This window comes from Oncorhynchus masou, chromosome 5 (genome assembly GCF_036934945.1).
Source record: "Oncorhynchus masou masou isolate Uvic2021 chromosome 5, UVic_Omas_1.1, whole genome shotgun sequence".
Taxonomy (NCBI): domain Eukaryota; kingdom Metazoa; phylum Chordata; class Actinopteri; order Salmoniformes; family Salmonidae; genus Oncorhynchus; species Oncorhynchus masou.
Genome location: NC_088216.1, coordinates 5,782,810 through 5,792,809, shown reverse-complemented (window position 1 = coordinate 5,792,809; position 10,000 = coordinate 5,782,810). Strand labels below are relative to the sequence as shown.

At 46.7% G+C, this 10,000-nt stretch overlaps 1 pseudogene; it reads left to right on the top strand.

Moving 5' to 3' along the window:
• The window catches only part of LOC135531445 (vacuolar protein sorting-associated protein 8 homolog), a 154,946-nt pseudogene that overhangs the window by 78,643 nt on the left and 66,303 nt on the right, over positions 1-10,000 (top strand).

Sequence of the window (10,000 nt, the reverse complement as noted above, 5' to 3'; positions counted from 1 at the left end):
TGTCTCCCTTTCTCCTCCCGTCTCTAACTGTTCTGTTCTGACCTCTGTCCCCCTTTCTCCTCCTGTCTCTAACTGTTCTGTTCTGACCTCTGTCCCCCTTTCTCCTCCCGTCTCTAACTGTTCTGTTCTGACCTCTGTCTCCCTTTCTCCTCCCGTCTCTAACTGTTCTGTTCTGACCTCTGTCTCCCTTTCTCCTCCCGTCTCTAACTGTTCTGTTCCTGTCTGTCTGTCTGTTTCCAGGTGATGGTGGAGAACAGTGACTTCACTCCCTCTCAGGTGGGCTGTCTGTTTACCTTCCTGGCCCGCCAACTGGCCAAACCTGACAACACACTCTTCGTCAACAGGAAGCTCTTCGATCAGGTGACCACTTAGAGCAGGAAGTCTCTCAGACAGGTCCCTGGGGAGCCATTCCACATAGAGTTTGGACTGGAGGAGATATGGGCGTGTTCCAGGTCATCGTCATAGCAGTTTCTCACAACGCCTGTTACTAAACATCTGAGCCATCTTAACCTGCATAAACATGATTCAGTAATAATCTGAGAGACGCAGTGAAGACACAACCGTTGTTTTTCATCATAAGATGTGTTATGTTCTGTGTTAAAGGGATAGATGTGTTATGTTAAAGGGATAGATGTGTTATGTTCTGTGTTAAAGGGATAGATGTGTTATGTTCTGTGTTAAAGGGATAGATGTGTTATGTTAAAGGGATAGCTGTGTTATGTTAAAGGGATAGAGCTGTTATGTTAAAGGGATAGATGTGTTATGTTAAAGGGATAGATGTGTTATGTTAAAGGGATAGATGTGTTATGTTAAAAGGATAGATGTGTTATGTTAAAGGGATAGATGTGTTATGTTAAAGGGATAGATGTGTTATGTTAAAGGGATAGATGTGTTATGTTAAAGGGATAGATGTGTTATGTTAAAGGGATAGATGTGTTATGTTAAAGGGATAGATGTGTTATGTTCTGTGTTAAAGGGATAGATGTGTTAAAGGGATAGATGTGTTAAAGGGATAGATGTGTTAAAGGGATAGATGTGTTGTGTTAAAGGGATAGATGTGTTGTGTTAAAGGGATAGATGTGTTGTGTTAAAGGGATAGATGTGTTGTGTTAAAGGGATAGATGTGTTGTGTTAAAGGGATAGATGTGTTATGTTCTGTGTTAAAGGGATAGATGTGTTGTGTTAAAGGGATAGATGTGTTGTGTTAAAGGGATAGATGTGTTGTGTTAAAGGGATAGATGTGTTATGTTCTGTGTTAAAGGGATAGATGTGTTAAAGGGATAGATGTGTTGTGTTAAAGGGATAGATGTGTTGTGTTAAAGGGATAGATGTGTTGTGTTAAAGGGATAGATGTGTTAAAGGGATAGATGTGTTAAAGGGATAGATGTGTTAAAGGGATAGATGTGTTAAAGGGATAGATGTGTGAAAGGGATAGATGTGTTGTGTTAAAGGGATAGATGTGTTGTGTAAAGGGATAGATGTGTTAAAGGGATAGATATCTTAAAGGGATAGATGTGTTATGTAAAGGGATACATCTGCTAACCATACACATGGTTAGCAGATGTTAATGCGAGTGTAGCGAAATGCTTGTGCTTCTAGTTCCGACAATGCAGTAATAACCAACAAGTAATCGAACTAACAATTCCAAAACTACTGTCTTATACACACAAGTGTAAGGGCATAAAGAATATGTACATACAGATATATGAATGAGTGATGGTACAGAGCAGCATAGGCAAGATACAGTAGATGGTATCGAGTACAGTATATACATATGAGATGAGTATGTAAACAAAGTGGCATAGTTAAAGTGGCTAGTGATACATGTATTACATAAGGATGCAGTCGATGATATAGAGTACAGTATATAGGTATGCATATGAGATGAATAATGTAGGGTAAGTAACATTATATAAGGTAGCATTGTTTAAAGTGGCTAGTGATATATTTACATCATTTCCCATCAATTCCCATTATTAAAGTGGCTGGAGTTGAGTCAGTGTCAGTGTGTAGGCAGCAGCCACTCAATGTTAGTGGTGGCTGTTTAACAGTCTGATGGCCTTGAGATAGAAGCTGTTTTTCAGTCTCTCGGTCCCAGCTTTGATGCACCTGTACTGACCTCGCCTTCTGGATGATAGCGGGGTGAACAGGCAGTGGCTCGGGTGGTTGATGTCCTCGATGATCTTTATGGCCTTCCTGTGACATCGGGTGGTGTAGGTGTCCTGGAGGGCAGGTAGTTTGCCCCCGGTGATGTGCTGTCAGCACCCAGCTACAGGATTCTGCTCTGTGAATGTTCATTGGGCCTCAAGCGAGGAGTTGGCACTTACCACCTGGCTCCAAACAGCTGCTTCACACAGGAAGGGGATAGATGTGTTTATGTACTTGGTCATTCAGTATTCTCAGTATAAAGCCTTCCTGTCGTGACGAACTGACTGGAGCCGTGTTCTATTGGACCTGGGCAGGAGGAGAACCTGGAGTGGTGTTGTGTTCTATTGAACCTGGGCAGGAGGAGAACCTGGAGTGGTGTTGTGTTCTATTCAACCTGGGCAGGAGGAGAACCTGGAGTGGTGTTGTGTTCTATTGGACCTGGGCAGGAGGAGAACCTGGAGTGGTGTTGTGTTCTATTGGACCTGGGCAGGAGGAGAACCTGGAGTGGTGTTGTGTTCTATTGAACCTTGGCAGGAGGAGAATCTGGAGTGGTGTTGTGTTCTATTGAACCTGGGCAGGAGGAGAACCTGGAGTGGTGTTGTGTTCTATTGGACCTGGGCAGGAGGAGAACCTGGAGTGGTGTTGTGTTCTATTGGACCTGGGCAGGAGGAGAACCTTGAGTGGTGTTGTGTTCTATTGAACCTGGGCAGGAGGAGAACCTGGAGTGGTGTTGTGTTCTATTGAACCTGGGCAGGAGGAGAACCTGGAGTGGTGTTGTGTTCTATTGGACCTGGGCAGGAGGAGAACCTGGAGTGGTGTTGTGTTCTATTGAACCTGGGCAGGAGGAGAACCTGGAGTGGTGTTGTGTTCTATTGAACCTGGGCAGGAGGAGAACCTGGAGTGGTGTTGTGTTCTATTGGACCTGGGCAGGAGGAGAACCTGGAGTGGTGTTGTGTTCTATTGAACCTGGGCAGTAGGAGAACCTGGAGTGGTGTTGTGTTCTATTGAACCTGGGCAGGAGGAGAACCTGGAGTGGTGTTGTGTTCTATTGGACCTGGGCAGGAGGAGAACCTGGAGTGGTGTTGTGTTCTATTGAACCTGGGCAGGAGGAGAACCTGGAGTGGTGTTGTGTTCTATTGGACCTGGGCAGGAGGAGAACCTGGAGTGGTGTTGTGTTCTATTGAACCTGGGCAGGAGGAGAACCTGGAGTGGTGTTGTGTTCTATTGGACCTGGGCAGGAGGAGAACCTGGAGTGGTGTTGTGTTCTATTGAACCTGGGCAGGAGGAGAACCTGGAGTGGTGTTGTGTTCTATTGGACCTGGGCAGGAGGAGAACCTGGAGTGGTGTTGTGTTCTATTGAACCTGGGCAGGAGGAGAACCTGGAGTGGTGTTGTGTTCTATTGGACCTGGGCAGGAGGAGAACCTGGAGTGGTGTTGTGTTCTATTGGACCTGGGCAGGAGAACCTTGAGTGGTGTTGTGTTCTATTGAACCTGGGCAGGAGGAGAACCTGGAGTGGTGTTGTGTTCTATTGAACCTGGGCAGGAGGAGAACCTGGAGTGGTGTTGTGTTCTATTGGACCTGGGCAGGAGGAGAACCTGGAGTGGTGTTGTGTTCTATTGAACCTGGGCAGGAGGAGAACCTGGAGTGGTGTTGTGTTCTATTGAACCTGGGCAGGAGGAGAACCTGGAGTGGTGTTGTGTTCTATTGGACCTGGGCAGGAGGAGAACCTGGAGTGGTGTTGTGTTCTATTGAACCTGGGCAGTAGGAGAACCTGGAGTGGTGTTGTGTTCTATTGAACCTGGGCAGGAGGAGAACCTGGAGTGGTGTTGTGTTCTATTGGACCTGGGCAGGAGGAGAACCTGGAGTGGTGTTGTGTTCTATTGAACCTGGGCAGGAGGAGAACCTGGAGTGGTGTTGTGTTCTATTGGACCTGGGCAGGAGGAGAACCTGGAGTGGTGTTGTGTTCTATTGAACCTGGGCAGGAGGAGAACCTGGAATGGTGTTGTGTTCTATTGGACCTGGGCAGGAGGAGAACCTGGAGTGGTGTTGTGTTCTATTGAACCTGGGCAGGAGGAGAACCTGGAGTGGTGTTGTGTTCTATTGGACCTGGGCAGGAGGAGAACCTGGAGTGGTGTTGTGTTCTATTGAACCTGGGCAGGAGGAGAACCTGGAGTGGTGTTGTGTTCTATTGGACCTGGGCAGGAGGAGAACCTGGAGTGGTGTTGTGTTCTATTGGAACTGGGCAGGAGGAGAACCTGGACCGGTGTTGTGTTCTATTGAAACTGGGCAGGAGGAGAACCTGGAGTGGTGTTGTGTTCTATTGAACCTGGGCAGGAGGAGAACCTGGAGTGGTGTTGTGTTCTTTTGGAACTGGGCAGGAGGAGAACCTGGAGTGGTGTTGTGTTCTATTGAAACTGGGCAGTAGGAGAACCTGGAGTGGTGTTGTGTTCTATTGAAACTGGGCAGTAGGAGAACCTGGAGTGGTGTTGTGTTCTATTGAAACTTGGCAGTAGGAGAACCTGGAGTGGTGTTGTGTTCTATTGGAACTGGGCAGTAGGAGAACCTGGAGACGTGTTGTGTTCTATTGGACCTGGGCAGGAGGAGAACCTGGAGTGGTGTTGTGTTCTATTGAACCTGGGCAGGAGGAGAACCTGGAGTGGTGTTGTGTTCTATTGGACCTGGGCAGGAGGAGAACCTGGAGTGGTGTTGTGTTCTTTTGGAACTGGGCAGGAGGAGAACCTGGAGTGGTGTTGTGTTCTATTGAACCTGGGCAGGAGGAGAACCTGGAGTGGTGTTGTGTTCTATTGAACCTGGGCAGGAGGAGAACCTGGAGTGGTGTTGTGTTCTATTGAACCTGGGCAGTAGGAGAACCTGGAGTGGTGTTGTGTTCTATTGAAACTGGGCAGTAGGAGAACCTGGAGTGGTGTTGTGTTCTATTGAAACTTGGCAGTAGGAGAACCTGGAGTGGTGTTGTGTTCTATTGGAACTGGGCAGTAGGAGAACCTGGAGACGTGTTGTGTTCTATTGGAACTGGGCAGTAGGAGACCCTGGAGTGGTGTTGTGTTCTATTGAAACTGGGCAGTAGGAGAACATGGAGTGGTGTTGTGTTCTATTGAAATTGGGCAGTAGGAGACCCTGGAGCCATGTTGTGTTCTATTGAAACTGGGCAGTAGGAGAACCTAGAGCTATGTGTTGTGTTCTATTGAAACTGGGCAGGAGGAGAACCTAGAGCTATGTGTTGTGTTCTATTGAAACTGGGCAGTAGGAGAACCTGGAGACGTGTTGTGTTCTATTGAACCTGGGCAGTAGGAGAACCTAGAGCTATGTGTTGTGTTCTATTGAAACTGGGCAGTAGGAGAACCTAGAGCTATGTGTTGTGTTCTATTGAAACTGGGCAGTAGGAGAACCTGGAGACGTGTTGTGTTCTATTGAACCTGGGCAGTAGGAGAACCTAGAGCTATGTGTTGTGTTCTATTGAAACTGGGCAGTAGGAGAACCTGGAGCTATGTGTTGTGTTCTATTGAAACTGGGCAGTAGGAGAACCTGGAGACGTGTTGTGTTCTATTGAAACTGGGCAGTAGGAGAACCTAGAGCTATGTGTTGTGTTCTATTGAAACTGGGCAGTAGGAGAACCTAGAGCTATGTGTTGTGTTCTATTGAAACTGGCAGCAGGAGAACCTGGAGTGGTGTTGTGTTCTATTGGAACTGGGCAGTAGGAGAATCTGGAGTCGTGTTGTGTTCTATTGAAACTGGGCAGTAGGAGAACCTGGAGACGTGTTGTGTTCTATTGAAACTGGGCAGTAGGAGAACCTGGAGACGTGTTGTGTTCTATTGAAACTGGGCAGTAGGAGAACCTGGAGCTATGTGTTGTGTTCTATTGAAACTGGGCAGTAGGAGAACTTAGAGCTATGTGTTGTGTTCTATTGAAACTGGGCAGTAGGAGAACCTAGAGCCGTGTTGTGTTCTATTGAAACTGGGCAGTAGGAGAACCTAGAGCCGTGTTGTGTTCTATTGAAACTGGGCAGTAGGAGAACCTAGAGCTGTGTTGTGTTCTATTGAAACTGGGCAGTAGGAGAACCTAGAGCCGTGTTGTGTTCTATTGAAACTGGGCAGTAGGAGAACCTAGAGCCGTGTTGTGTTCTATTGAAACTGGGCAGTAGGAGAACCTAGAGCCGTGTTGTGTTCTATTGAAACTGGGCAGTAGGAGAACCTAGAGCTATGTGTTGTGTTCTATTGAAACTGGGCAGTAGGAGAACCTGGAGACGTGTTGTGTTCTATTGAAACTGGGCAGTAGGAGAACCTGCAGACGTGTTGTGTTCTATTGAAACTGGGCAGTAGGAGAACCTAGAGCTATGTGTTGTGTTCTATTGAAACTGGGCAGTAGGAGAACCTGGAGCCGTGTTGTGTTCTATTGGAACTGGGCAGTAGGAGAACCTAGAGCCGTGTTGTGTTCTATTGAAACTGGGCAGTAGGAGAACCTAGAGCTATGTGTTGTGTTCTATTGAAACTGGGCAGTAGGAGAACCTAGAGCCGTGTTGTGTTCTATTGAAACTTGGCAGGAGGAGAACCTAGAGCTATGTGTTGTGTTCTATTGAAACTGGGCAGTAGGAGAACCTAGAGCCGTGTTGTGTTCTTTTGAAACTGGGCAGTAGGAGAACCCAGAGCTATGTGTTGTGTTCTATTGAAACTGGGCAGTAGGAGAACCCAGAGCTATGTGTTGTGTTCTATTGAAACTGGGCAGTAGGAGAACCTGGAGCAGTGTTGTGTTCTATTGAAACTGGGCAGTAGGAGAACCTGGAGACGTGTTGTGTTCTATTGAACCTGGGCAGTAGGAGAACCTAGAGCTATGTGTTCTATTGAAACTGGGCAGTAGGAGAACCTAGAGCTATGTGTTGTGTTCTATTGAAACTGGGCAGTAGGAGAACCTGGAGACGTGTTGTGTTCTATTGAACCTGGGCAGTAGGAGAACCTAGAGCTATGTGTTGTGTTCTATTGAAACTGGGCAGTAGGAGAACCTAGAGCTATGTGTTGTGTTCTATTGAAACTGGGCAGTAGGAGAACCTGGAGACGTGTTGTGTTCTATTGAAACTGGGCAGTAGGAGAACCTAGAGCTATGTGTTGTGTTCTATTGAAACTGGGCAGTAGGAGAACCTAGAGCTATGTGTTGTGTTCTATTGAAACTGGGCAGTAGGAGAACCTGGAGTCGTGTTGTGTTCTATTGAAACTGGGCAGTAGGAGAACCTGGAGCCGTGTTGTGTTCTATTGAAACTGGGCAGTAGGAGAACCTGGAGACGTGTTGTGTTCTATTGAAAGTGGGCAGTAGGAGAACCTGGAGACGTGTTGTGTTCTATTGAAACTGGGCAGTAGGAGAACCTAGAGCTATGTGTTGTGTTCTATTGAAACTGGGCAGTAGGAGAACTTAGAGCTATGTGTTGTGTTCTATTGAAACTGGGCAGTAGGAGAACCTAGAGCCGTGTTGTGTTCTATTGAAACTGGGCAGTAGGAGAACCTAGAGCCGTGTTGTGTTCTATTGAAACTGGGCAGTAGGAGAACCTAGAGCTGTGTTGTGTTCTATTGAAACTGGGCAGTAGGAGAACCTAGAGCCGTGTTGTGTTCTATTGAAACTGGGCAGTAGGAGAACCTAGAGCCGTGTTGTGTTCTATTGAAACTGGGCAGTAGGAGAACCTAGAGCCGTGTTGTGTTCTATTGAAACTGGGCAGTAGGAGAACCTAGAGCTATGTGTTGTGTTCTATTGAAACTGGGCAGTAGGAGAACCTGGAGACGTGTTGTGTTCTATTGAAACTGGGCAGTAGGAGAACCTGCAGACGTGTTGTGTTCTATTGAAACTGGGCAGTAGGAGAACCTAGAGCTATGTGTTGTGTTCTATTGAAACTGGGCAGTAGGAGAACCTGGAGCCGTGTTGTGTTCTATTGGAACTGGGCAGTAGGAGAACCTAGAGCCGTGTTGTGTTCTATTGAAACTGGGCAGTAGGAGAACCTAGAGCTATGTGTTGTGTTCTATTGAAACTGGGCAGTAGGAGAACCTAGAGCCGTGTTGTGTTCTATTGAAACTTGGCAGGAGGAGAACCTAGAGCTATGTGTTGTGTTCTATTGAAACTGGGCAGTAGGAGAACCTAGAGCCGTGTTGTGTTCTTTTGAAACTGGGCAGTAGGAGAACCCAGAGCTATGTGTTGTGTTCTATTGAAACTGGGCAGTAGGAGAACCCAGAGCTATGTGTTGTGTTCTATTGAAACTGGGCAGTAGGAGAACCTAGAGCTATGTGTTGTGTTCTATTGAAACTGGGCAGTAGGAGAACCCAGAGCTATGTGTTGTGTTCTATTGAACCTGGGCAGTAGGAGAACCCAGAGCTATGTGTTGTGTTCTATTGAACCTGGGCAGTAGGAGAACCCAGAGCTTTGTGTTGTGTTCTATTGAAACTGGGCAGTAGGAGAACCCAGAGCTATGTGTTGTGTTCTATTGAAACTGGGCAGTAGGAGAACCCAGAGCTATGTGTTGTGTTCTATTGAACCTGGGCAGTAGGAGAACCCAGAGCTATGTGTTGTGTTCTATTGAACCTGGGCAGTAGGAGAACCCAGAGCTATGTGTTGTGTTCTATTGAAACTGGGCAGTAGGAGAACCTAGAGCTATGTGTTGTGTTCTATTGAAACTGGGCAGGAGGAGAACCTAGAGCTATGTGTTGTGTTCTATTGAAACTGGGCAGTAGGAGAACCTGGAGACGTGTTGTGTTCTATTGAACCTGGGCAGTAGGAGAACCTAGAGCTATGTGTTGTGTTCTATTGAAACTGGGCAGTAGGAGAACCTAGAGCTATGTGTTGTGTTCTATTGAAACTGGGCAGTAGGAGAACCTGGAGACGTGTTGTGTTCTATTGAACCTGGGCAGTAGGAGAACCTAGAGCTATGTGTTGTGTTCTATTGAAACTGGGCAGTAGGAGAACCTAGAGCTATGTGTTGTGTTCTATTGAAACTGGGCAGTAGGAGAACCTGGAGACGTGTTGTGTTCTATTGAAACTGGGCAGTAGGAGAACCTAGAGCTATGTGTTGTGTTCTATTGAAACTGGGCAGTAGGAGAACCTAGAGCTATGTGTTGTGTTCTATTGAAACTGGGCAGTAGGAGAACCTGGAGTCGTGTTGTGTTCTATTGAAACTGGGCAGTAGGAGAACCTGGAGCCGTGTTGTGTTCTATTGAAACTGGGCAGTAGGAGAACCTGGAGACGTGTTGTGTTCTATTGAAAGTGGGCAGTAGGAGAACCTGGAGACGTGTTGTGTTCTATTGAAACTGGGCAGTAGGAGAACCTAGAGCTATGTGTTGTGTTCTATTGAAACTGGGCAGTAGGAGAACTTAGAGCTATGTGTTGTGTTCTATTGAAACTGGGCAGTAGGAGAACCTAGAGCCGTGTTGTGTTCTATTGAAACTGGGCAGTAGGAGAACCTAGAGCCGTGTTGTGTTCTATTGAAACTGGGCAGTAGGAGAACCTAGAGCTGTGTTGTGTTCTATTGAAACTGGGCAGTAGGAGAACCTAGAGCCGTGTTGTGTTCTATTGAAACTGGGCAGTAGGAGAACCTAGAGCCGTGTTGTGTTCTATTGAAACTGGGCAGTAGGAGAACCTAGAGCCGTGTTGTGTTCTATTGAAACTGGGCAGTAGGAGAACCTAGAGCTATGTGTTGTGTTCTATTGAAACTGGGCAGTAGGAGAACCTGGAGACGTGTTGTGTTCTATTGAAACTGGGCAGTAGGAGAACCTGCAGACGTGTTGTGTTCTATTGAAACTGGGCAGTAGGAGAACCTAGAGCTATGTGTTGTGTTCTATTGAAACTGGGCAGTAGGAGAACCT